The 26,218-nt window shown below is 46.9% G+C and overlaps 1 pseudogene; it reads left to right on the top strand.

Annotated features, from left to right (window-relative positions):
- Positions 1–243: 243 nt before the first annotated feature.
- LOC125538338 (pyruvate decarboxylase 2-like) lies at positions 244–2,247 on the top strand (annotated as a pseudogene).
- Positions 2,248–26,218: the final 23,971 nt, after the last annotated feature.

The following is a 26,218-nucleotide window of genomic DNA, read 5'->3' as shown; positions in this document are numbered from 1 at the left end:
GCGTGTTGGAGCAAACGTCTTCTAGCATCCTAAAAACCTACTTGCACGATGTAAATCCGTTTTTTGGCGCCGCGTATTGGGCGGCTGTTGAAGATGCTCTAATGCACATCTAGATATGTCCTATAAATTAACACGACGGCTAGATAGAGGCCAAACCATCCCAAGAGGGTGTACTCCTACTCTCTTCCTTCTCCTCGCGTACCGTACCGGCGTATGTAGCATCTTGAATCTTGTTTCTTGATCATGGACAATGGTATCGGATCGGTGGACCGGCCCAAGGCGGTAGGAAACGGCATGGTGGCGTGCCCCGCGGTCTTCCACACGTCATCACTGGCGCCCACGATCCCCTCCGCCGAGGCCACGCTGGGCAGTCACCTTGCACGGCGGCTGGTGGAGGTGGGCGTCAGCGACGTGTTCGCGGTGCCGGGCGACTTCAACCTGACCCTCCTCGACCACCTCATCGCCGAGCCCGGCCTGCGCCTCGTCAGCTGCTGCAACGAGCTCAACGCGGGCTATGCCGCCGACGGGTACGCGCGCGCCAAGGGCGTGGGCACCTGCGCCGTCACCTTCACCGTTGGCGGCCTCAGCGTGCTCAACGCCATCGCCGGCGCCTACAGCGAGAACCTTCCCGTGATCTGCGTCGTCGGCGGGCCCAACTCCAACGACCACGGCAGCAACCGCATCCTCCACCACACCATCGGCCTCCCCGACTTCTCCCAGGAGCTCCGCTGCTTCCAGCCCGTGACATGCCACCAGGTCGTCATCAACAACCTGGACGACGCTCACGAGCAGGTCGATAAGGCCATCGCGACGGCTCTCAGGGAGAGCAAGCCCGTCTACATCAGCGTCGCCTGCAACCTCCACGGCATCTCCCACCCCACCTTCTTCGGCAACCCCATCCCCTACTGCATCGTCCCGAGGCAGAGTAGCCAGATGGGACTCGAGGCGGCGCTGGATGCGACGGTGGAGTTCCTCAGCAAGGCAGTGAAGCCGGTCATGGTGGCGGGGCCGAAGCTCCGGGTGGCCAAGGTGGCCGCGGCGTTCGCGGAGCTGGCGGACGCGAGCGGGTACGCGGTGGCGACGATGCCGTCGGCGAAGGGGCTGGTGCCGGAGACGCTGCCGCGGTTCATCGGGACCTACTGGGGCGCGGTCAGCACGTCCTTCTGCGTGGAGATGGTGGAGTCGGCGGACGCGTACCTCATCGCCGGCCCCATCTTCAACGACCAGAGCTCCGTGGGGTACTCGTTCCTGCTCAACAAGGAGAAGGCGGTGATTGTGCAGCCCGAGCGCGTCACCGTCGGCAACGGCCCGACGTTCGGGTGCGTCATGATGAAGGACTTCCTGTCGGGGCTAGCCAAGCGCGTGAGCATGAAGAGGAACACCACGGCATTCGACAACTACAAGAGGATCTTTGTACCGCAGGGGCAGCCGCTGGAGACTGAGCCCGGCGAGCCGCTGCGCGTCAACGTGCTGTTCAAGCACATCCAGCAGATGCTCACCGGTGACAGCGCCGTGATCGCCGAGGCCGGCGACTCATGGTTCAACTGCCAGAAGCTCAAAAGCTCCCTGACGGCTGCGGGTAAGCATGCACGTTCTCCATCTGACTGACTGACACATCTCCACTGCCCGCTGAATTAACATGAGCTGTAGGTACGAGTTCCAGATGCAGTACGGGTCCATCGGGTGCTCCGTCGGGGCGTTGCTAGGGTACGCGCAGGCCGCCATGGACAAGCGCGTGATCGCCTGCATCGGCGACGGGAGCTTCCAGATGACGGCGCGGGAAGTGTCGACGATGCTGCGGTGCCAGCAGAAGAGCATCATCTTCCTCATCAACAACGGCGGGTACAGCATTGAGGTGGCGATCCACGACGGGCCCTACAACGTCATCAAAAACTGGAACTACACGGGGCTCGTCGACGATATCCACAACGGCGAGGGCACGTGCTGGACCGCCAAGGTACGTATTCCAACGTTCGTGCATGGCAGCACCATGCACATGCATTGCATGAGAAAACTAGCTAGCTTGGTTGCTGATCAATCGATGCATGGATATGATGCTGTGGCATATGCGCAATACAGGCGACTTGCGAGGAGGAGCTGACAGCCGCGATAGAGACGGCGAAGGGGAAGCACGACTGCCTGTGCTTCATTGAGGTGGTCGTGCACAAGGACGACACCAGCAAGGAGCTACTGGAATGGGGATCCAGGGTCGGCACGGCCAACTCCAGGCCGCCCAATCCGCACTAGATGTGGATCAGTTTGAAACGGCGAATCATATTGATTACATACATGCCCATGGTTGCAAAACTTCACGTGTATTTCTTGGGCCAAATAATTATAATTAATTAATTAAGCTGGAAAATTCTATTTCCACATGAAGGTTTTGGTTACAGATCGATCACTAAATTCGGTTACTCACGGGTAACCGTGTTTCCCTAGCCCCATCGGAAAATAGAATTAGCAAATCCGTCGAATTATTGCACGAAAAATCTCAGATGATTCCAAATAGAAGTTTGAGTACAAATTTGTAAATGGCCGTTAAGGCTACTCATAGTGGGGAGTGTCATATACTAATATCGTGCATATAATACTAGTGTATGATATTACCTCCATAATGCATAGTATCATAAAATAGCATCATAAATGATTATATTTATTATCATACATGATACGGTATCTACCTATGTTACTCTAACCCTCTCTCTCTTCTTTAATTCTTTACCACATCAGCATGTTTGTTATTCCTGTGTGCATGATATCAACTATGATACCACCACTATGGCCAGCCTAAATACGGTCAGCACTAAAGTTGGTGCCTAACCATGTTTCCCAGCCCTCATCGGTGAATCAGTGGTGGAGCCAGGAAAAGAATGAATTAGGGGGGCCAAATGAGTGATAGTATTGATGAGGGCGGCGCGTCTTCGGCTCCCTCCGATGCTTGTAGCCGTCGCTGGGTGGTCAATGAATATTGATGCAATTTTTTGTTATTTCTAACACTACTAGGAAAAGGCCTACTAGTGGCGCACCTGTTTTGCCTACTAATGGCGCACTACATGTGTGCCACTAGTACCACGCCATTAGAATTTTTTTACTAATGGCGCACCACTGGTGTGCCATTAGTATAGACCACGGTGCGCCATTAGTATGCCTCCCAGAGGCCATATTTACCCATGTGCTTTGGCATACTAATGGCGCACTAGTGGATGATGCGTCATTAGAGTCCTTTTTGCAGTGCGCCATTAATGTGCTGAGTGGTGCGTCACTAGTATGAATATTAGGGATTTTTTTTCTTTTCTGATATTTGCACAAGTTACAAAACATATTACTGCACATAATATAGAGAGCACAACATATAAACAGCAGATTCATCGAATACAATAAAAGATTAGTCTCCGAATACAATTCATCATATTAGTCTCCGAATTCAAAAGACCGAACAAAGATAGAAGATTACAAGTCTCGAGACCGCGAGTAGCGAGTTTGTCGGAAGTAATACTAATCCTAACAAGTCCTACTAATCATCATCATACAACTTCTACTCGTTATTAATAACAAGTCATACGATCATCATCTTGATAGTCATCGAACCAACCCTACTTAATTGTTCTTAGCACATGATCATCAGTATTAGGCAGGACCTAAATACCCTATTTAAGGTAAAATAGTATAAAACAATATAGACCCTGACTCTCCATTATGGAGAATGGAGATCATCCTGTCCCCAATTCTTGCACTTCGCTTCATTTTGCTTCCAAGAACCTCCTTACGACTGTCCATACATTTTTTCCATCCTTTGATTTGCATGTCTCCACTTCTTTTAGAAATCTGGTATGGACAGTTGAGATTCGTAGGATGACCTGGCTGTATGTTCAAAACATTAAGGCTACCTTTCTGATACATCAAATGAGGCACACAATTATCTGGGATTATCTGTTGAAAAACATAGTAATAACTTCATAGTTAGCAATGATGTACTAGTTTTAGAAGTATGCAAAAGATGCACGGATGTTGTAATAGTAAAAAATCTTATCAGGGTATCTCCATGGTAGTTACCGTAGTTGAACACATGCACTAGTGGCACGTATTGGCCATAATGTTGAGGAGTTTGATTGTAGATATTGTAATTCTCAATGTCAGTACAAAATCCGACCAGATGATTTTTCTCCTTGTAAGTTGTTAATTCGGAGTCATCGGTGTAGTGGGTTTTGTCTACCATCTCCCGTACATTCTTTGAACAATGAAAATAAGCTGTCAATGGAAATAAGCTGTCAACTATTTTGAAATAAACAATATAAATTAGCTAATAACTATGTTTGAGAAACTCACATAGCGGTAGAATTGGAGGCGTATCAACAAGGACCCAAATGTCCATATTGTCTTGCTCGATTTTAGGATCACCAAGATCCATGGTGACAAGCATACCCTCATCAAAACCATACATCTTGCAAAATGCTTCCCAATTTTTGCAACCAAAATGGGTTACGCTCCCAGAATTATACAGATTTACTTCAAAATCCACATCGTGATGAGTCCTTAGGTGAATTTTCTTTGTTTCAGAAATTTCATGGTCTTCAAAATCCATCCTCTCCAAGACATAGCGTCTTGCATGGCATGGGATAAGCTATACTCGAATTGTAAAAGATGAAAATTACACGTTGAAATAGTTGAAGTCATGGTTTATTATGAAAATAACACTTGTCGTCGTTGTGTACCATTTCAACTTCGAAGGTCTCCTCGAGCTTAATGCTGAAGCGCCGATCATCGTCCAGGTGAGGCATGTCGCATAGACCTCGATCGTCGTGGCACCAGTCGCACTCCCCCGGGAGACTTTCGTCGTCCGATGACGACATATCCTACGTTCATAATTCAAAACTACATCATCTCTTGTGTTGGGTCCAATAAGATAATCCACAATGTGGTGAAAACACGCCCTTCGAACTGGTTTGAGCTATTGGTGAATGGAGATGGTCTAAGATTTTCAGTAGTAAGAAGTGAAGTGGTAATTTTGAGAGCAAATGGTTAGGATGAGTGGTTCCTATTTCCTGTTTAGCTTTACAATAGAATATTGTTAGTCATGCACACTTGTGCATTTTCAGCCAGGCCCAGTGGAGTTGGCCTAAAAACATTTCTTTCTTTAAGCCTTCTACATCCATCTCAAGTATTTATGGTCAAGGGTTAGCAGGGCCATCCAAATAGAATATGTGGTATGGGCTTTTTTAGTAGGTCATCCTACCAGATTAGAGTTTATCGATGACGAGCAACTAACATTAGTAATAACTATGAGTTGATATCACACTTCTATATGTATAACACAAGAGGCAGTTGATCCTACTTAATTAAGTACTAAGATACCCCGGCCCATGCATTAGTCGCAAGTACCCCATATGTCCTATTTTTAGCAAAGTCATGCTAAAATTCACGGAAAATTACAGCATGACCTTTGCTGAAAATAGGACATATGGAGTACCCGAATTTGCCGAAACGGAAGTTAATCGACATTCCGGCAAACTCAAGGGCCTCTCGGGGTACCTGCAAAATCATCACGACACGATGGTCGGAGACAAAACCTAGCAAACTAGCACCACAATGTGCCTCTACTTTCATATAGATGAAAAGGCCACAGACCATTTGGTCCTCTCCTTTCATATGGACAAAAATCAGCTCAACTTATGTGAGCTTCCATTCCAGATCTAATAGGTCACCCAACAAAAAATCATCAATAGTTTAGCAAGTCTGTACCCTCAAGAATGAACATATAGCAATATCTGTTGTCCCCCCATAACATACGGAAATCAAAATCAGCTCAACTTAGATGAAATTTGCCTTTGCTGCATGGAATAGAACATAACATAAGGACCCTAATTCGTATACAGTATTAGTGTGATGTATTCCAATGCAGGACAACAAATTATGCTATTATATGTTGACTGTGAGCAAACTACCTATTGAAGCAAAGGCAAATATCTCTGAAGTCTGAACTAAAGCACGGTTTCCTTGCTAATGATCCACAGTCCCACACTACTGAATGGGTTTTTGCAGAACCAAAACAGACATCACAGGAGAGAAGTCCCAGTGGACAAGTCAGAATGGCATAAAAACATGATTGCATACATTAGGGCAGATGTGATTTTGGTACGGCTACACTGCTGCAGGCTGCATACATTCAGTCATTCTAAAATTTATTTTAGTCTACTCCTAAAATTCAGCACTAGCAGATCTTCAACACTCCTAAAATACATACATTAGGGCAGATGTGAATAAGAACTCTGTCTAGCATGGCCACTGACCTGTGGATGGCATCTAGACAAAACACACACACACACACACACACACACACACACATACAGTTTACTTATCATCTTTTTTAAAACTTAACAAGGTTCATGATTCAGAAATTCCAATGGTTCAGAACTTAAATGATTCAGAACATGATTTAGTTACAAGGTTCAGAACTTAAATGTTGTCTCCAACTTAAATCCAGTAACAAGGGAGAGAAAAAACCTTTTGCTGCTGCTGGAGGAGAACGGAGAAGGCCGGTTGTTTGGTTGCAGAACGTGACCAAATCTCCAGGCCCGTGCTGCTGCAACTGCAACCGCAACTTCAATTTTCCAGTTTTACTCAAATTTTCAGTCAAACATTACAGTTTGGATCCTCACCTTTGTTGGGTGGCGAAGGCGGGGATGGTTGCTCCTGCCGACGGGGGAAAGTAGAGAGCTTCTGCTGGCTCGAGGGAGGTGCGCCGGAGAGCGAGGTGGACGAGGTTGGCGGCGAGGCAGGGCCGGCGGCGGCGCTGGAACCCTAGCTCGGGGAGGAAACGCACGATTCGGGGCGACGACGACAGTGGCTTGCGGTCCAGTGGAGGGTGGTGGATGGTTGGGAGGAGGGGGAGGGGGCGGCGCTGGTGGATGGTTGGTTGGGGGCGGCGGCGGTGGTGGTGGATGCTTGGGAGCGGCGGCGGCGGTGGATGCTCGGGGGTGACGGCGGGCTAGGGATTTGATCTGGCGCGGGGGCGAGGGGGAAAGGGATAGAGGGGGAAAGGCATAGCAATAACGCACCTCCAAGGGGTGCGCCATAAGTACATCCATAGCAATGGCGCACCACCGAGGGGTGCGCCATAAGTAACTTTTTTTATTGATAACAATGGCGCACCCTCTCCTGGTGCGCCATTAGTAACTTTTTTTTTATTTTTTCATTGATAACAATGGCGCACCTCATTTGTGAATTGGTAAAACATTTATGAATGTGAAAAAATATTAACAAATTCAATACTTTTTGTGAGTTAGAAATTCAATACCAGAATAAACACATAAATAAATATTCATGAGTTCAAAAATATAATTGTTACTAGTGGCGCACCTAGGTTGTCGTCGGCGGCGGTGGAACGGGGGAGGGTGCGGTGGATCGTCGGCGGCGGTGGAGCGAGGGAGGGTGCAGGGGGGGTGCTCGGCGGCGAGGGGGATCTGACGAGGGGGGATAGCGATCGAGATGGAGGGGGATCTGGTGCTCCAAGTCTCCGGCGGGGCGGCGCAGTGGGTCTGGGCTCCGAGGCTCCAAGTCTCCGGCGGGGCGGCGCAGTGGGTCTGGGCGCCGCGGGTTTCTAGGGTTTGGAGGGCTGGGAAGGCGAGGGATGGGGTGGGTGGGGGCGGCGGAGCCCGGGAGCGAGGTCGCCGGTGGGTGGAAGGGGATCGACGGCGGTGGTGGCGAGAGGCGAGGGGCGAGATGGGTCGGCGCAGTATGAGTGGGGGTGAGGGGATGGGGGAAGAAAGGGGGTTGGCGAGGGGGAGGCTTAGCAATGGCGCATCCCCTAACGGTGCGCCATTAGAATTTAATTTTTTGAATAGCAATGGCGCACCTCAGTAATCTTTTTTTGATAGCAATGGCGCACCATCTTGTGATGCGCCATTAGTAGTTTTGTAAAAAAAAAAGTAGTGGCGCACGTGGTGAGTGGTGCGCCATTACTAGTTTAACTAGTAATGGCGCACTGTTACTGGTGCGCCATTATTATTTTTGGAAAAAAATTATGTTAGTGATGGCGCATCATTAGTGTAGTGCGTCATTAGTGTGATAGACACTAATGGCGCACCAGTACATGGTGCACCACTGCTATATAGTAGTGGCGCACCACATGTCTGGTGCGTCATTAGTGTTCATATTATCTATAGCTCTTTTTCTAGTAGTCTGATTTTCTTCGTAGTGCCATGATGTTTGATGAAATAGATCGAAAGTCTTCACAATTTTTTTTGAGAACTTAAAGAAAACATGGATATTATACTATACTTGTTGGGTCATGGGGGGAGCCATGTCTCCCACACACACACATCCGGTACTTCGGTAAATAGGTTTATCGAAAAGAAAAATACTCAACATATTTGAGTAGAAGTTCAAGTACAAATTTGTAACAGGTAGCTAAGGATTGTAAATCCCAATAGTTCTGCAAAAATGCATTATGCGGATGTGACATAGTTCTTGATTATTATTTTATTTTTTGCTTCATCTCAAAAAAAAATCTGAGTTCAAAATTGATCTGAATTTTTCAGGTAGTAGCTATCGGTATATTCTGGCCCCTTGTGGTAACAGAGAATGTTATTCAGTAAGGAAATTTCTTCCACACAAAAATTGTAAGGAAATTTCTTTAACAATATTATAGGCTTTGATGTTGTAAAGATTTTATTATAGCCGCCTGTCAATCTGAATCTGTGATACTAATTTACGGAATCATCTGCTAGCCACCGGCGCATCGCGCCACGCCCATCTACCATCCATTTATTGTCCACCATCTAACAGCTAGTGTTTAAACACCATTAGCAAGCGTACTGCTCACTGGGAAACAAGTACAGGCGGCAAAAAATAAATAAATGGAAGTAGATGGAGATATCGGAGAATCTGTCGGAGATGGAGCCGACAGAGGTGCCGGAGGATCCGAGATCATGCTCGCCCGAAAGATCAGCTCTGCTACGCAGCAAACTCGTCACATCAAAGCCTAGTCATGTAGGGCCTTAGCACGACGATTTCCTGACTGACTACTACAACAAGGTTTGCCCTGCTCCCGTGGGGGAGGGGCGATGCCGACGGCGCGCATTCGGCTCGCTTCAGTGCTTTTAGTCGTCGCTAGGTGGTCTATGGACCTAGATGAATTTTTATTTTTGATATTCTTTACACTACTTTCACAGCTGATGAATAGATCAAAAGTTTTTTCAAAAAAAAAATAAAAAACATCTCATAGCTTCAAAATTTTATTCCCTGAGACCCCCCGCCTGTATCACTATTCAATAGTCATTTTCTTGCTTTTGGAAGAAGAACTCGTTCTTGTCATTATTATTATCTTGATTGTTACTTCCTAACTGGACTAGTTAGGACCTGTCATCCGATAGAGACAATATTCAGCCGATTGTTTGGCAAATTGGACTCGCAGCGTTGCCGGTATTTTGGCAAATTTATTTGGTTAAATTGATTTGTGAAATTAAATTCTCAAAATATGCAGGGAGCTTATAAATTAAAACTGACGAAGTAAAAAACTTAAGTATGTAGAGAGCTTATAAATCAAAACTGACGGAGTACCCCTTCGCTCCTGCCTCCTGCAACCTCCGAGTTAGGGTTTCCCTGCCTCTCGTTGGCGCCGCTGCCGGTCCGCCTCGTCTCCTATGGTCCTTCGATCATGGAGACGCGGTGGATCCCGGCCCTTGCCGGCGGGAGGGCTCCGTTTTTGAAATTTTTTTTGGGGGGGGGGGGGGGGGGGGTTGGAAATATGCCTTAGAGGCAATAATAAAATGATTATTATTATATTTCTTTGTTCATGATAATTGTCTATTGTTCATGTTATAATTGTGTTATCCGAAAATCGTAATACATGTGTGAATATATAGACCACAACACGTCCCTAGTGAGCCTCTAGTTGACTAGCTCGTTGATCAAAAGATAGTCATGGTTTCTTGACTATGGACATTCAATGTCATTGATAACGGGATCACATCATTAGGAGAATGATATGATGGACAATACCCAATCCTAAGCATAGCTCAAAGATCGTGTAGTTCGTTTGCTATAGCTTTTCCGAATGTCAAGTATCATTTCCCTAGACCATGAGATTGTGCAACTCCCGGATACCGTAGGGGTGCTTTGGGTGTGCCAAACGTCACAACATAACTGGGTGACTATAAAGGTACACTACAGGTATCTCCGAAAGTGTCTGTTGGGTTGGCACGAATCGAGACTGAGATTTGTCACTCCGTATGACGGAGAGGTATCTCTGGGCCCACTCGGTAATGCATCATCATAATCAGCTCAATGTGACCAAGTGGTTGATCACGGGATCATGCATTACGGTACGAGTAAAGTGACTTGCCGGTAACGAGATTGAACGAGGTATTGGGATACCACGATCGAGTCTCGGGCAAGTAACGTACCGATTGAGAAAGGGAATTGTATATGGATTGATTGAATCCTCGACATCGTGGTTCATTCGATGAGATCATCGAGGAGCATGTGGGAGCCAACATGGGTATCTAGATCCCGCTGTTGGTTATTGACCGGAGAGTCGTCTCGGTCATGTCTGCGTGTCTCCCGAACCCGTAGGGTCTACACACTTAAGGTTCGGTGACGCTAGGGTTGTTGAGATATTAGTATACGGTAACCCGAAAGTTGTTCAGAGTCCCGGATGAGATCCCGGACGTCACGAGGAGTTCCGGAATGGTCCGGAGGTGAAGATTTATATATAGGAAGTCAAGTTTCGGCCATCGGGAAAGTTTTGGGGGTAATCGGTATTGTACCAGGACCACCGGAAGGGTCCTGGGGGTCCACCGGGTGGGGCCACCTATCCCGGAGGGGCCCATGGGCTGAAGTGGGAGGGGAACCAGCCCCTAGTGGGCTGGTGCGCCCCCCTTGGGCCTCCCCCTGCGCCTAGGGTTGGAAACCCTAGGGGTGGGGGCGCCCCACTTGGCTTGGGGGGCAAGCCACCCCCTTGGCCGCCGCCCCCCCTTGGAGATTGGATCTCCTAGGGTCGGCGCCCCCCTAGGGACCCTATATATAGTGGGCGGGAGGGAGGGCAGCCGCACCCTAGCCCCTGGCATCTCCCTCTCCCTCCCGTGACACTCCTCCCTCTCCCTGTGCTTGGCGAAACCCTGCCGAGATCACCGTTGCTTCCACCACCACGCCGTCGTGCTGCTGGATCTTCATCAACCTCTCCTTCCCCCTTGCTGGATCAAGTTGGAGGAGACGTCTTCCCAACCGTACGTGTGTTGAACGCGGAGGTGCCATCCGTTCAGCGCTAGGTCATCGGTGATTTGGATCACGACGAGTACGACTCCATCAACCTCGTTCTCTTGAACGCTTCCGCGCGCGATCTACAAGGGTATGTAGATGCACTTCCCTCTCCCTCGTTGCTAGATGACTCCATAGATTGATCTTGGTGATGCGTAGAAAATTTTAAAATTCTGCTACGTTACCCAACATTGGCATCATGAGCTAGGTCTATGCGTAGTTTCTATGCACGAGTAGAACACAAAGCAGTTGTGGGCGTGGATATTGTCAATTTGCTTGCCGTTACTAGTCTTATCTTGATTCGGCGGCATCGTGGGCTGAAGCGGCCCGGACCGACTTTACACGTACGCTTATGTGAGACTGGTTTCACCGATTGACATGCACTAGTTGCATAAGGTGGCTGGCGGGTGTCTGTCTCTCCCACTTTAGTTGGATCGGATTCGATGAAAAGGGTCCTTATGAAGGGTAAATAGAAATTGGCATATCACGTTGTGGTTTTAGTGTAGGTAAGAAACGTTCTTGCTAGAAACCTATAGCAGCCACGTAAAAACTTGCAACAACAATTAGAGGACGTCTAACTTATTTTTGCAGCATGTGCCGTGTGATGTGATATGGCCAAAAGGATGTGATGAATGATATATGTGATGTATGAGATTGATCATGTTCTTGTAATAGGAATCACGACTTGCATGTCGATGAGTATGACAACCGGCAGGAGCCATAGGAGTTGTCTTTATTTATTTATAACCTGCGTGTCAACATAAACGTCATGTAATTACTTTAATTTATTGCTAAAGCGTTAGCCATAGTAGTAGAAGTAATAGATGACGAGACAACTTCAAGAAGACACGATGATGGAGATCATGATGATGGAGATCATGGTGTCATGCCGGTGACAACGATGATCATGGAGCCCCGAAGATGGAGATCAAAAGGAGCAAATGATATTGGCCATATCATGTCACTATTTGATTGCATGTGATGTTTATCATGTTTTACATCTTATTTTCTTAGAACGACGGTAGCTTAAATAAGATGATCCCTCGTAATAATTTTAAGAAAGTGTTCCCCCTAACTGTGCACCGTTGCGACGGTTCGCTGTTCGAAGCACCACGTGATGATCGAGTGTGATAGATTCTAACGTTCGAATATAACGGGTGTAAGCCAGATTTACACACGCAATACACTTAGGTTGACTTGACGAGCCTAGCATGTACAGACATGGCCTCGGAACACGGAAGACCGAAAGGTCGAGCATGAGTCGTATAGAAGATACGATCAACATGAAGATGTTCACCGATGTTGGCTAGTCCGTCTCACGTGATGATCGGACACGGCCTAGTTAACTCGGATCATGTTTCACTTAGATAACTAGAGGGATGTCTATCTAAGTGGGAGTTCATTGAGTAATTTGATTAGATGAACTTAATTATCATGAACTTAGACTAAAATCTTTACACTATGTCTTGTAGATCAAATGGCCCACGCTAATGTTGCCCTCAACTTCAACGCGTTCCTAGAGAAAACCAAGCTGAAAGACGATGGCAGCAACTATACGGACTGGGTCCGGAACCTGAGGATCATCCTCATAGCTGCCAAAAAAGATTATGTCCTAGAAGCACCGCTAGGTGACGCACCCATCCCAGAGAACCAAGACATTATGAATGCTTGGCAGTCACGTGCTGATGATTACTCCCTCATTCAGTGCGGCATGCTTTACAGCTTAGAACCGGGGCTCCAAAAGCGTTTTGAGAGACACGGAGCATATGAGATGTTCGAAGAGCTGAAAATGGTTTTCCAAGCTCATGCCCGGGTCGAGATATATGAAGTCTCCGACAAGTTCTTCAGCTGTAAGATGGAGGAAAATAGTTCTGTCAGTGAGCACATACTCAAAATGTCTGGGTTGCATAACCGCTTGACTCAGCTGGGAGTTAACCTCCCGGATGACGTGGTCATTGACAGAATCCTTCATTCGCTTCCACCGAGCTACAAGAGCTTTGTGATGAACTTCAATATAGAGGGGATGAAAAAGACCATTCCTGAGGTATATTCAATGCTGAAATCAGCAGAGGTGGAAATCAAAAAGGAACATCAAGTGTTGATGGTGAGTAAAACCACTAAGTTCAAGAAAGGCAAGGGTAAGAAGAACTTCAAGAAGGACGGCAAGGGAGTTGCCGCGCCCGGTAAGCAAGCTGCCGGGAAGAAGCCAAAGAATGGACCCAAGCCCGAGACTGAGTGTTTTTATTGTAAGGGAAGTGGTCACTGGAAGCGGAACTGCCCCAAATACTTGGCGGACAAGAAGGCCGACAACACTAAAGGTATATGTGATACACATGTAATTGATGTGTACCTTACCAGTACTCGTAGTAGCTCCTGGGTATTTGATACCGGTGCAGTTGCTCACATTTGTAACTCAAAGTAGGAGCTGCGGAATAAGCGGAGACTGGCGAAGGACGAGGTGACGATGCGCGTCGGGAATGGTTCCAAGGTCGATGTGATCGCCGTCGGCACGCTACCTCTACATTTACCTACGGGATTAGTTTCAAACCTCAATAATTGTTATTTAGTGCCAGCTTTGAGCATGAACATTGTATCAGGATCTCGTTTAATTCGAGATGGCTACTCATTTAAATCCGAGAATAATGGTTGTTCTATTTATATGAGAGATATGTTTTATGGTCATGCTCCGCTGGTGAATGGTTTATTCTTAATGAATCTCGAGCGTAATGTTACACATATTCATAGTGTGAGTACCAAAAGATGTAAGGTTGATAATGATAGTCCCACATACTTGTGGCACTGCCGCCTTGGTCACATAGGTGTCAAACGCATGAAGAAGCTCCATGCCGATGGACTTTTGGAGTCTCTTGATTACGAATCATTTGACACGTGCGAACCATGCCTCATGGGTAAAATGACCAAGACTCCGTTCTCAAGAACAGTGGAGCGAGCAACCAACTTATTGGAAATCATACATACTGATGTGTGTGGTCCAATGAGTGTTGAGGCTCGCGGTGGCTATCGTTATGTTCTCACCATCACTGATGACTTGAGTAGATATGGGTATGTCTACTTAATGAAACACAAGTCTGAGACCTTTGAAAAGTCCAAAGAATTTCAGAGTGAGGTTGAGAATCAACGTGACAGGAAAATCAAGTTCTTGCGATCAGATCGTGGGGGGGAATACTTGAGTCACGAATTTGGCACACACTTAAGAAAATGTGGAATAGTTTCACAACTCACGCCGCTTGGAACACCTCAGCGTAATGGTGTGTCCGAACGTCGTAATCGCACTCTATTGGATATGGTGCGATCTATGATGTCTCTTACCGATCTACCGCTGTCATTTTGGGGCTATGCTTTAGAGACTGCCGCGTTCACTTTAAATAGGGCTCCGTCAAAATCCGTTGGGACGACACCGTACGAATTATGGTTTGGGAAGAAACCTAAGCTGTCGTTTCTAAAAGTTTGGGGATGCGATGCTTATGTCAAGAAACTTCAACCTGAAAAGCTCGAACCCAAATCAAAAAAATGCGTCTTCATAGGATACCCTAAAGAAACTATTGGGTATACCTTCTACCTCAGATCCGAAGGCAAGATCTTTGTTGCCAAGAATGGGTCCTTTCTAGAGAAAGAGTTTCTCTCGAAAGAAATAAGTGGGAGGAAAGTATAACTTGATGAAGTATTACCTCTTGAACCGGTAAGTGGCGCAGCTCAAGAAAATGTTCCTGAGGTGCCTGCACCGACTAGAGAGGAAGTTAATGATGATGATCATGAAACTTCAGATCAAGTTGCTACTGAACTTCGTAGGTCCACAAGGACACGTTCCGCACCAGAGTGGTACGGCAACCCTATCTTGGAAATCATGTTGTTAGACAACGGTGAACCTTCGAACTATGAAGAAGCGATGGCGGGCCCAGATTCCGACAAATGGCTGGAAGCCATGAAATCCTAGATAGGATCCATGTATGAAAACGAAGTATGGACTTTGACTGACTTGCCCGATGATCGGCGAGCCATAGAAAATAAATGGATCTTTAAGAAGAAGACATACGCGGATGGTAACGTAACCATCTATAAAGCTCGGCTTGTCGCTAAGGGTTATCGACAAGTTCAAGGGGTTGATTACGATGAGAATTTCTCACCCGTAGCGAAGCTGAAGTCCGTCCGAATCATGTTAGCAATTGCCGCATTCTATGATTATGAGATATGGCAAATGGACGTCAAAACGGCATTCCTTAATGGTTTCCTTAAGGAAGAATTGTATATGATGCAGCTGGAAGGTTTTGTCGATCCTAAGAATGCTGACAAGGTGTGCAAGCTCCAACACTCGATTTATGGGCTGGTGCAAGCATCTCGGAGTTGGAACATTCGTTTTGATGAGATGATCAAAGCGTTTGGGTTTACGCAGACTTATAGAGAAGCCTGCATTTACAAGAAAGTGAGTGGGAGCTCTGTAGCATTTCTCATATTGTATGTGGATGACATACTGTTGATGGGAAATGATATAGAATTCTTGGAAAGCATAAAGGCCTACTTGAACAAGTGTTTTTCAATGAAGGATCTTGGAGAAGCTGCTTATATATTAGGCATCAAGATCTATAGAGATAGATCGAGACGCCTCATTGGTCTTTCACAGAGTACGTACCTTGACAAGATATCGAAGAAGTTCAAAATGGATCAGTCAAAGAAGGGGTTCTTGCCTGTATTGCAAGGTACGAGATTGAGCACGGCTCAATGCCCGACCACGGCAGAAGATAGATAAAAGATGAGTGTCGTCCCCTATGCCTCGGCCATAGGGTCTATCATGTATGCTATGCTGTGTACCAGACCTGATGTAAACCTTGCCGTAAGTTTGGTAGGAAGGTACCAAAGTAATCCCGGCATGGAACACTGGACAGCGGTCAAGAATATCCTGAAGTACCTGAAGAGGACTAAGGATATGTTTCTCATTTATGGAGGTGACAAAGAGCTCGTCGTAAAGGGTTACGTCGATGCTAGCTTCGACACAGATCTGGATGACTCTAAGTCACAAACCGGATACGTGTATATTTTGAATGGTGGGGCAGTAAGCTGGTGCAGTTGCAAGCAAAGCGTTGTGGCGGGATCTACATGTGAAGCGGAGTACATGGCAGCCTCGGAGGCAGCACAAGAGGCAATCTGGGTGAAGGAGTTCATTACCGACCTAGGAGTCATACCCAATGCGTCGGGCCCGATGACTCTCTTATGTGACAACACTGGAGCTATTGCCCTTGCCAAGGAGCCCAGGTTTCACAGGAAGACCAGGCATATCAAGCGTCGCTTCAACTCCATTCGTGAAAGTGTTCAAAATGGAGACATAGATATTTGTAAAGTACATACGGACCTGAATGTGGCAGATCCGTTGACTAAACCTCTCCCTAAAGCAAAACATGATCAACACCAGAACTGCATGGGTGTTTGATTCATCACAATGTAACTAGACTATTGACTCTAGTGCAAGTGGGAGACTGTTGGAAATATGCCCTAGAGGCAATAATAAAATGGTTATTATTATATTCTTTGTTCATGATAATTGTCTATTGTTCATGCTATAATTATGTTATCCGGAAATCGTAATACATGTGTGAATACATAGACCACAACATGTCCCTAGTGAGCCTCTAGTTGACTAGCTCGTTGATCAAAAGATAGTCATGGTTTCCTGACTATGGACATTGGATGTCATTGATAACGGGATCACATCATTAGGAGAATGATATGATGGACAATACCCAATCCTAAGCATAGCTCAAAGATCGTGTAGTTTGTTTGCTATAGCTTTTCTGAATGTCAAGTATCATTTCCTTAGACCATGAGATTGTGCAACTCCCGGATACCGTAGGAGTGCTTTGGGTGTGCCAAACGTCACAACGTAACTGGGTGACTATAAAGGTACACTATAGGTATCTCCGAAAGTGTCTGTTGGGTTGGCACGAATCGAGACTGGTATTTGTCACTCCGTATGACGGAGAGGTATCTCTGGGCCCACTCGGTAATGCATCATCATAATCAGCTCAATGTGACCAAGTGGTTGATCGCGGGATCATGCATTACGGTACGAGTAAAGTGACTTGCCGGTAACAAGATTGAACGAGGTATTGGGATACCGACGATCGAGTCTCGGGCAAGTAACGTACCGATTGAGAAAGGGAATTATATACGGATTGATTGAATCCTCGACATCGTGGTTCATCCGATGAGATCATCGAGGAGCATGTGGGAGCCAACATGGGTATCCAGATCCCGCTGTTGGTTATTGACCGGAGAGTCGTCTCGGTCATGTCTGCGTGTCTCCCGAACCCGTAGGGTCTACACACTTAAGGTTCGGTGACGCTAGGGTTGTTGAGATATTAGTATACGGTAACCCGAAAGTTGTTCGGAGTCCCGGATGAGATCCCGGACATCACGAGGAGTTCCGGAATGGTCCGGAGGTGAAGATTTATATATAGGAAGTCAAGTTTCGGCCATCGGGAAAGTTTCAGGAGTAATCGGTATTGTACCAGGACCACCGGAAGGGTCCCGGGGGTCCACCGGGTGGGGCCACCTATCCCGGAGGGCCCCATGGGCTGAAGTGGGAGGGGAACCAGCCCCTAGTGGGCTGGTGCGCCCCCCTTGGGCCTCCCCCTACGCCTAGGGTTGGAAACCCTAGGGGTGGGGGCGCCCCACTTGGCTTGGGGGGCAAGCCACCCCCTTGGCCACTGCCCCCCCTTGGAGATTGGATCTCCTAGGGCCGGCGCCCCCCCCCCCCTAGGGACCCTATATATAGTGGGGGGAGGGAGGGCAGCCGCACCCTAGCCCCTGGCCTCTCCCTCTCCCTCCCGTGACACTCCTTCCTCTCCCTGTGCTTGGCTAAGCCCTGCCGAGATCACCGTTACTTCCACCACCACGCCGTCGTGCTGCTGGATCTTCATCAACCTCTCCTTCCCCCTTGCTGGATCAAGTTGGAGGAGACGTCTTCCCAACCGTACGTGTGTTGAACGCGGAGGTGCCGTCCGTTCGGCGCTAGGTCATCGGTGATTTGGATCACGACGAGTGCGACTCCATCAACCCCGTTCTCTTGAACGCTTCCGCACGCGATCTACAAGGGTATGTAGATGCACTCCCCTCTCCCTTGTTGCTAGATGACTCCATAGATTGATCTTGGTGATGCGTAGAAAATTTTAAAATTCTGCTACGTTACCCAACAGGGGGGAGGGGGGAGTTTTGTTAGGGTTTGTGCCATGCTCAGGAAGACGAGGCGAAGGCGACTTCTCGAAGATGGAATAAGGTCCTCCCCGCCTAGCCCCGTCCCGGCGATGTTTCTAGCATTGTCGGAGGGCGTGTGGAGGTGTGTCTCCGGGGGATCTCATGGGATACGGTCGGCATTTGTCTTCAGTGGATCCGTTTGGATCCGGTGTTCGTTGATCTATGTGTCTGCAGGTTGAATCCTTCCGATCTAGAAGTCTCTTCATTGGCGGCGGCTGCTGTTTTGGTGTGTTGGTCTTATGGGGCCTTAGTACGACGACTTCTCGACTATCTACTGCAACAATGTTTGCCCGACCCCGATGAGGAAGGGTCGACTCAGATCTGAAATCATGGCACTCGGGCCCTAGTGACAAGCATTAAGCATAGCAAGTCTAGCAACATCAATCTCAGAACATAGTGGATACTAGGGATCAAACCCTAACAAATTGACTCAATTACATGATAAACCCCATCCAACTTCATCACCGTTCAGCAAGCCTACGAAGGAATTACTCACTTCCAGTGGTGAGCTTCATGGAATTGTTGATGAAGGATGGATGATGATGACGACGACGAATCCCCCTCTCCGAAGCCCCGAACAGACTCCAGAACAGCCCTCCCGATGAAGAACGGAAGGTGGTGGCAGCTTCGTATCGTGAAATGTGATGAAACTTTTTTTCTTTTTTTTTCTCGGGGAAACAGAATTTATAGAGTTGGAATTAGGTCAGACAGCCGCTTGTGGAACCCACAAGGCATTTGGGCACGCCCTGGGGGGTAGGCGTGCCCTGTTGCCTTGTGAGCAACTGGTGGCCCCACTCCAGTGGATCTTCGTTCTAGTATTTTTTATATATATTCAATAAAAAATCTCCAGAAAGTTTTGTTCATTTCAGAGAACTTTTATTTCTGCACAAAACAACACCATGGTAGTTCTGCTGAAAACAACGACAGTCCGGGTTAATTTCATTCAAATTGTGCTAATTAGAGTCCAAAACAAGAGCAAAAGTGTTTAGAAAAGTAGATACTATGGAGATGTATCAACTCCCCCAAACATAACGCATTGCTTGTGCTCAAGCATTTTAGTTAACAAATTGGAAGTGAAAAAGAAAAACTTTTACAAACTCTTTTATTCTTCTATCTGTATATAAGTTTAAATAGTAACCAAGTTTTCAGCAAAGATCATGAACTAACCATGTAAATGATGACACTTAGAATTCACATTTACTCATATCAATGGCATAATCAACTAGCGAGCAATAATAACATATCTCATATGGGAACAATTTGTCAAAATAATCATGATATAATATGATAACATGGTATCTCGTCAGCCTATTCTGAGACCGCAAAACATAAATGTAGAGCACCTCTAAAGTTCAAGAAGCGACTAAACATTGTAATTCAGGATATAAGAGATACAGTCATGGCCACATCCAACATCAACTAGACTCAATGCATGTTAAACTAAGAATGGCAATAGCACTCTCGAGGTTGGTGCTTGAATGACAAGGTGGTGACTCAACAACAAAAGTAAATAACATGGAACTAAATAGAAAGCCCTTCGTAGAGGGAAGCAAAGATTTGCAGTGGTGCCAGAGCTTAGAGCTTAAATCACAGATGAATACAATTTTGAGTGGTGTGTCTTGTCAAGACGAGGGATTTCAATATCTTTCATGCTAAACACACTATTGGCGGTTCCCATGTGGAAATGAAAAGATACTTCTCCTCAACCATGCAAACACAAGCCATGGCTAGCAGAATTCATGGGTGCCCTCCAAACGATCAACTTTCCAATGGGAGTTTGTTTTATTATATTTTCTTTATTTTTGGTTAGCAGGATTGGGCATCCCAGTTACCAGCCTCTCTCATGCAAGGACGGGTGAATAAACACACATCATGAGAATAACCCACTTATCATGGAAGATATTGACCGTCACGTCGCTCCATGAGCGGTACGGGCACACAAAACAGATGTTTATTTGAAAAGAGATGGCACATGCAAATTTACTTGGAACGGCAGGATAATAACGTATATAGGTAGATATGGTGGACTCTTTTAGAACAACTTTGGGTTTCAGGATTTTGGATACACAAGCAGTATTTCCGTTTTAGTATAGGCGAAGGCTAGCAAATAGATTGAGAAGCGACCAACTAGAGAGTGACAACGATCATAATCATGCATTGCGGATATTTAACATTGAACACGAGTATGAGTAGATATAAACACCATCAACATAAATATCATGAATGCTGCATTGGTTCTGAATCAACTACATGTCTGATCATGTGCCATGTCAAGCCACTTGAATTATTCAGAGGAGAATATCATACTAACATACTACATCATAATCATTTTAATGCATGTTGACACTCAAGATAAATCATTATCCACTCCTCGCTACTTAAGCATGGCATGAGCAACTATAATCTCTAATTGTCATTACAAACATGTTTACTCATAATATGTTGAATCAAGGATACTGAGTTAAACATATTATAAAAACAAAAACAAGAAGAGTTCATACCAAATTTTCTTTGCCACAGTCACTTCATCAAACCATAGTTATTATGCCTTTCACTTGCACAACTGAATGATGTGAAAATAATAATAGTGCAAGAGTGTCGTGGACTAAGCTAAAATCTGCAAACAATTTATTCAAAGCAGAAGACAAGAAAATATTGGACCTTCATTAGATTAGACTTCTCCTTACGACGATTGAAATGTTTTTAGAGTTTTAGGGTTTTTTTTAAGAAAGCGAGCTGAAGAAGAAAAATGGAACGCGAGAAAATTTATTCACATAGGAGAACTCCCAACAGAAAAAAGAAGAAACGAGAAATCTTTTTGGGTTTTCTTTTACCACTACGAACTAACTAAACAAGAAAGAAAACCAAAATGAAGCGAGCAATACTTTTGGATTTAAAAAAAATCAAACAAACTAAAGTGAAACATGGATATATAATGATAACGATGAGCAACGATGACTAGAATGAATGTGTGATACATGAATGTAATGTCGGTGAGAATACGTACTCCCCCAAGTTTAGGCTTTTGGTCTTTACTTGAGAATATTCATATTGGTATTAATGATATGTTGATGCTCAGCAAAACTCCTAAGGAACACAAAGAACACTTGAAAATAGTCCTGCAGTTTCTCCAGCAACATAAACTCTCTGCCAACATGCCCAAGTGTGTGTTTGAAGTACCTCAGGTGTCATACCTAGGATATATTATTCTGGCATTGGTGTTTCCACTTATCCTTCTAAAATCTCTGCTGTTGTTGATTGGGCAGTGCCTACAACACCCACTCAACTTAGGGGTTTCCTTGGACTTTGTGGGTATTACAGAGGTTTGTTAAGAATTTTGGTGCTATTGCCAAGCCCCTTCATGATATCCTGAGAAAAGACAGCTTATTTTGGACTCCGTCTCAAACAACAGCTTCCCAACAACTTAAGGAAGCACTCATGTCTTGAACTCCTAGATTTCTCTGCATTTTTTGTCTTAGAGACTGATGCTTCATGAATTGGTTTAGGAGCAGTAATGATGCAGCAAGGTCGGCCCATTGCTTATTATAGCTCTGCACTTTTCCCCAAAAATGCAACTATGTCCACTTATGAGAAGGAAACTCTAGCACTAATTATAGCCCTTAAAAGATCTCCACTAGCATTCAACATAAGCTTATGTAAAAATTACTGGAATTCGATTTCCAGTTAGAATACAAAAAGGGCAAAGAGAATATAGTTGCAGATGCTCTTTCCAGGAAGCATTCTTGCATGGCCTTGTCCTTAGCAACTCCCAAATGGATTCCTGGAGTGGAACAATCATATACTGAAGATAGTCACTGTCAGAAATTACTAGAGCAAATGCTCCTCACTCCAACTCACACTGTCAACAAGAACACACTCCAAGATGGAATTACCAGACACAATGGAAAGATTTATGTAAGGGGAGATACTACATTAAGGAATAGATTACTCCATGCCCTTCATTCATCTGTTGTAGGTGGACATCCAGGTATGAAGGCCTCTTAACAAAGGCTTAAACAAGTGTTTTATTGGCCAGGCATGAAGAAAGACATGGACATGTTTGTTCTGCTCTACCATGTTTGTCAGAAAAGCAAAGGGGAAAATTGCCCTTACCCTGGATTTCTGGACCCCTTCCACATTACTGATATGGTTTGGACACATGTTAGTATGGATTTTGTGGAGGGGCTTCCTAAATCCCAGGGCTATGATGTTATCTTTGTAGTGGTGGACAAACTCTCCAAATTTGCACATTTTATTCCATTAGCTCACCCATTTATTGTACAAACAGTAGCCAGAGCATTCATAGATAATGTTCTGAAACTACATGGTCCTCCTTTGGCAATTGTGTCTGGCAATTGTGTCTGACATGGACAAAATATCTACAAGCAAATCATGGCAGGACATCTTTACTGCTTTGGGAATTGAGCTGAGATACATTTCTACTTATCATCCGTAATTAGATGGACAAACGGAGAGGATTAATCAGTGTATTGAAAACTACTTAAGGTGCATGATTTCAACTGAACCCAAGAAGTGGGCCCTGCACTTATCAATGGCAAAATATTGGTATAAGACCTCTTTCCATTCATCCTTGCAAAAGACACCCTTTGAGGCTATGTTCATAGTAACAACAGTGAGGCTACTGACTTTGTTACTGACAGAAATACAATGTGGCAATAACTCAAGGCCAATCTGACTAGTTCACAAGCACGCATGAAGAAATATGCTGACCTAAAGAGAGTAGAGAGGACACTTACTGTGTGTGACATGGTCTATCTCAAAATGCAGCCCTACGGACTAAATGCCTTTGGCCTGCGCTCTCACATCAAACTACAAAGCAAGTTCTATGGCCCTTTCAGGGTAATAGCAAAAGTGGGCAATGTGGTGTACAAACTCCTCCTGACTTATACTACAAGCATCCATCCAGTGTTTCATGTCGGCCAGTTGAAGAGACACCTGGGACCAACAGCGGTACCTTGCACTGATCCGCCACTAATTGGCCCTTATGGCCGCATTCGAACAGAGCCTAGTCTGGTACTGGAAACTAGACAAATTCCTCCCATGGGAAAACCTTCCTCCTGATGATGCTTCTTGGGAAGACGCCGACTTCATCAAGCGCACATTTTCAGCATTCTTCAAGCAAATGGTTCAAGGTTGGTTCAATCATTAAGCTCCTTGAGATCAAGTTCGCTTTCAGGAGGGAGTATTGTCAGTACCAAGCTTCGTCGGATCAGACTGTCGCGAGATTCGGTTAAGGAACGACTAAGATGGACTATCGCGAGAAGATCTAACGGCTCGCTTCGGTCTCCTGTTACCAAACCGTTATTTTACCGCTCTGTAGCGTTTCACTATGTCGTTACTGTTCCCTTTCATTCTGTTGCCAGCTGAGCTATGTAAGCCAGCGTCTCCGTCTGTAGTAGCTAGCTGTTTTTCCAGAGAATTCTCTATCAAACACTTTACAGCTAAAACAAACATACATCCTTGCGTATACTCTGGTGTTCTCCAAACCGTAGTCACTTTCCCCCAAAACTAGATATCGATCTGAATATGGAGCATGACAACGCTCCGCGTGCAAGGATCTTGCCGGGACTCTGGCAAGACACGCCGCAGCAGCGCCGTGGTCGCGGCCCCCAGCATCGGCGATTCTCGGGGGTTTATTGAGAGAACTCGGGTAGTTTTGTTCGAGAACCGCCCGCTCCTCCGAGCTCTCGACTCTGCGCTTCACAAGGAGCAGAACAGCCGCGCCGGTAACGAGCGAGGGAGCTGCCGCTGGCGTGGAAAATGGCCCAGGGGAGAGGGGGAGGGGGAGGAGGAGGGAACGAAGCAGTGCGGCACGCCCAGACTGGTGTTTGTTTTTTTCAAACTTGCAAAACTTTATTTGACCAATTACGATGTTTTTTTAGCTCCACAAGTTATTTGACCAATTAATGTTCATAAGATCAACTTTGATGGTACTCCAATTTTCCAAAGTGAAGGCCAGCCGTAGAATCAGATGGTCCCTTGTTTCCCTCCAACCAGCTCTCGCTGCTGAACTTTGTTCTGACCAACATCTTATAAGCAGGTGGAGCAGAAAAAATGCCATCTTCATCTCCGTTGCCTATAGAACCCATGCTTATTTAGTGGGCTTACTTTGGAGATATATGCTCTCCATTAAGAATGGCACTAAACAAGAGAATTCTAACTAAATACTATTCCCAGGAACTGCTCCTGGTGTTGACTCTCTTTGCTCATAAACATGGAGTAGTCCAAAGAAAATTCTCAGATTGACCATTTTCATTTTTCCTGGACTACAAGGAGCTTAGTACTCCTTCTGTTTTTATTTACTTCGCGTATTAGATTTGTCTCCAGTCAAACTTTATAAACTTTGACCAAATGTATACAAAAAACTATTAAGAGCAACTCCAACGGGACGACCCAAACGGACGCGCGCTTTCTCCGCTTTTTGTCCATTTGGGTCGGCCAGGCGAACGCCGGTGTCCGCATTTTAAAATGGGTCGGCTTGACCGCCCAACGGGGAGGCCGACCCAAATGTGCCGGCGTGGGAAAAAAACAAGTTGCACGAAGTAAACATAATTAAACATAAAAGTGGCTGGTCAAACGCCGGCCAAAGTCCACATACATCTAATAAACATTAAATAAAACATTAAAAAAGTCTGCGCCCGCCTGCTGCCGCCCCGCACGCTGCCCTAGACGTCGTCGGCCTTGCCCTTGCCCTTGCCCTCGACGCCGCCGTCGTTGGTGAGGTCGATGAAGACCGGAGCAGGGCCAACCCACCCGAACGCCGCCTGGTACGCTGCCAGGGCAGCCTCCTCCGGCATCTGCTGGGGCGGCGGCATTGCGGCAAGCCGCGCGCGCTCCTCCTCCTCCTCCTCGAGCCGGAGCACCTCCGCGTCGCGTTGGAGCATGGCCTCGTAGCGTATCTGCTCCTCGCCGTCGACCTGCTCCTGGCGGAGCCAGTGCTCCTTCCATTGCTCGAGGTGGGCCGCCTCTTTCTCCGGCGTCGCGGCGAAGTGGACGGGAGGCGCGCTCACCCACTCGCGGTACTGGCCCGTCCATGAGTTGGCCTCCTCCGGCCAAGTGGGTGGAGGCGGGGAGCGCTTACGCGACGGCTCCGACTCCGGCTCCGGCTTGGGCTGTACAGGCGGCGACGGCGGAGGCGGCGGCACGAAGAGCGGGGTGTGGACGGAGTCCCCCGCCGCCGACAGGGCAAGGGCTTGCTCTAGCCCATCCCAGTGCGCGTCCTCCTCGATGCGGCTAGCCTGCAGCACGTGCTGCAGGGCCTCCTCAAGGGCGGCTTGATACTCCGCCTCCGCCTCCATGTCCTCCGACTCTACCTGCGGGGGCGGCGGTGGAACGGCGGCGGGACGACGTCGACACCCGAGCGTCGTTGCTCCTCGTGTTCGAGGGCAAACCAAGCCTCCCAGTTAGGAGAGTCGGCGGCGTACTCGGGCAGCCGACGCTGCTCCGGCGTGAGCAGCGCGCGGCGCCGGCGCACCTCGTCGTCGTGCGCCCGCTGGGTCCACGGAACCGCCGGCACCGGGATCCGGTTTGGATCCAAATGCCAATGGTGCGGCAGCGTCACGTCGGGGTAGGGGAGGGGCTGCTTGTACTCCCAGTGCCACCGCGCTTGGTGCACCGGGATGTGCAGGCGCCGGCGTCCAGGGCGGAAACGCGCCGGCGGTGGAGGGGGAGGGGG

The sequence above is a fragment of the Triticum urartu genome, chromosome 2A, assembly GCF_056163025.1.
Source record: "Triticum urartu cultivar PI428250 chromosome 2A, HENAU_Tu73, whole genome shotgun sequence".
Taxonomy (NCBI): domain Eukaryota; kingdom Viridiplantae; phylum Streptophyta; class Magnoliopsida; order Poales; family Poaceae; genus Triticum; species Triticum urartu.
The sequence above is the reverse complement of the archived record's forward strand: the minus strand, read 5'-3'. Positions and strand labels throughout refer to the sequence as shown.